This window comes from Nematostella vectensis, chromosome 4, assembly GCF_932526225.1.
Source record: "Nematostella vectensis chromosome 4, jaNemVect1.1, whole genome shotgun sequence".
NCBI lineage: Eukaryota > Metazoa > Cnidaria > Anthozoa > Actiniaria > Edwardsiidae > Nematostella > Nematostella vectensis.
This window is the reverse complement of record NC_064037.1, coordinates 5,614,613-5,617,254: the sequence shown is the minus strand read 5'-3', so window position 1 is coordinate 5,617,254 and position 2,642 is coordinate 5,614,613. Positions and strand designations below refer to the sequence as shown.

At 40.5% G+C, this 2,642-nt stretch overlaps 1 long non-coding RNA gene across 1 annotated transcript; it reads right to left on the bottom strand.

Annotated features, from left to right (window-relative positions):
• Window positions 1-607: 607 nt before the first annotated feature.
• On the bottom strand, window positions 608-2,162 carry LOC116608382. Its single transcript, XR_007307575.1, has 2 exons — window positions 1,665-2,162; window positions 608-1,008 (listed from the first exon to the last, which is right to left on the bottom strand). It is a non-coding gene; the product is annotated as an uncharacterized LOC116608382 (long non-coding RNA).
• Window positions 2,163-2,642: the final 480 nt, after the last annotated feature.

Sequence of the window (2,642 nt, the reverse complement as noted above, 5' to 3'; positions counted from 1 at the left end):
TCAGAGCACCCACCCCTCCCCCCCTTTAAAGGACCTTTTTTCTTCGGATCACCCCCTTTTGGTGGTTAAAAATTCAATCTCCCCCCCCCCCCCCCCCCCGGGGGAGAATGTCTAAATTGAAGTCGTAATAAGAGGTTCCTGGCGGCTTATTTCTGGGTAAAAACTGGGAATATTGACATTTGAATTAAGCAACGCGCACGCAAGGCCTTTCAGTCATTTATAAGATAAATAATGAAAACACAAAGCCGAGAAGAACAGCAGCAACAAATGGCGTTCTTTTTATAATACTTTGTTGTTTAAAAGAACATGAACGTGATTTCTTGATTGCTCGATGGAATAGAGGGTGTCAAAAATTCTCTACTTTCGTCCCGCCCTCCTATATGCACATTAGCAAATTAGTAAAACATTAGTAAAATAATCTAATTCTTTTTGGAAGGAATCTAATCTACTGCGACACCTTTAGTACTTATCGATCGTGCTTTAACAAATAGTGATGATGTTTACATAAAGAAGAAAATGACGCCATCAGGTCTTTGCCACGTCTGCACGAAATGAAATGAATTCGGTATTGGCACTACATATATTGTCACGATTTATCGAGTTTTAATAAAATATGGAATATTTATTCTATATGGATTGACATCATTTTGTTCTACCGTTGTCATCTTCGAAAAAAATATATTTTGCTGTAATATGTATTTTCTTGCTACCCTCTTTATAATGACAGGAGTATCGGAGTCTGAAAAGTTGAACGTGTAAGGTTCAACAAGCTAAAATTCGGATACAAATATGTTCTAACGATCGGCCATATTTCTTTGATGATTAATTGATTGGTTGACCAGATCTTCTGAGTGTGCTTGCGTGATGCCTTCAACACGTTCTTGGTAGCCTGCACGCAAACATATGGAGCTTAGCTTGGAATGATTGACAGACGCTGTTACGTCACGGCTGGATGTGTATCGAGGTAGTTTCAGAAAAAGAACCATACACGCAAGCCAGTAACTTGTTCTAGAAAGGAAAACGACTGGGTTGAACGATTGATACGCAAGCATTATCGTCGAATTTTAGATATTGGTCTTCTCTCAAAATTTAATGCGAAAAAGTGTTTCAGAAAATCGCTGCAATCATAAAACATGCTAGAACCAGGCCCGTACCCAGGGGGGAGGGGGGGGGGGGTGGAGGGGATGCGAACGCACCCCCCACACAACGGCCGAAGGTCCACTTTCGATTCTCAACTTGAGTCTAGTAGACATGCTAGTTGTAGACAAAACTATAAAGAATAAGCTAGATCTCTCTGGTATGTAGCCAATGTCCGACAGTAAACGTCCCGTGGAGATACTGCAAAGGCATAAAAAAATCCCATTTTGTTTTTTCGGGGGGGGGGGGGAGGGGTCAGATTTTTATCAGAGAATTAACCTTTCGGCGATTTTTTAACACTTTTATAATTGGCATCTTTTCGATAATATTTCGGCAACTTTTGCGACTAAGACTAATCTTATTGGCCGCGCAACAGCGTATTTTGGTAGATGGTTTTAAGACTGGAAAGTAAGACTGACAAGGGGGGTATTGATAACAAAGAAGTCTTTTTTGCGTAAGTAAAATGTTGACATCGATCTCCAGTAAATCCAGGGGGGACATTTGCATTGATAGCGCAGTCCGCTTACCATACATGACGAATAACATGTACCACAGTGCAGACAAGGGATGCCATGACGACAGCATGCAAAAAAGACGGGCGAGCTCTTCTGACTGACCTAAAACACAGGGAAACCACAAGAGTCGGACGAGCATTATTATTAATGAAAACTTCAAGCCACGAACACATTAAATTTCTTCTTGAACATCAAGACATTTTTAATTTTTTTTTTCTTAATAAGTTTTAATTTGAGAGAAGAGATGTCCTAGAGAGTCAATGGTGTCTTTGAAAAAAGGATTATTATCAAGATAGGTGCTTCCCTCTCTGGGGAAAGTCAAAGAACCACAATTTTAATTTTGTAGTCGAACGAGGTCATGCCCATTTGAGAAGCTGACCGCGTTGTACAAGATACAGGGCCCTTGTTTAGACCATAAACCTTGCTTTGCGGATGGAGTCGCGGTTATTTCTTATTTTTTCAATAGGTAGCTCTATGTCAGAAGCGGAGTGGTTAGGTTTTAGGAAGTGTTCGGCGGCGTGGGTTGGTATGGATCGAGATTGGGAGTCTACAGTTCTGCGGTGGTCATTAAAGCGTTCTTTTAATTTGCGTTTAGTTTCCCCAATATATTGAAGGTTACAGCGGTTACATTGAATCATATAAATCACGTTTTTAGTATTGCAGGTTATGTGGGAGGTACCGATGGCCTTAAAAGCTACACATTTTTCTCAACAGGTGAAACACGACCTATAACCTCCCACATAATCATCAATGAACTTTGTACATATACTAGCTGTAACATGTCATTGTAACTCATTTATAACCTGAAGAAGGCAGGCATTGGCCTGCCGAAATATCGTTCTAAAAAACATAAATCTGCGTTGTTGTCGACTTTTTCTTTTAAAGGTTATATTAATTAATCAACTGTCGACGCAGACCACAAGGTCCGACGCACACCAGCAGATAGAGGCTGTCCGGTGGTTTCTTCCTACGTTTTTATACACCTTGCCA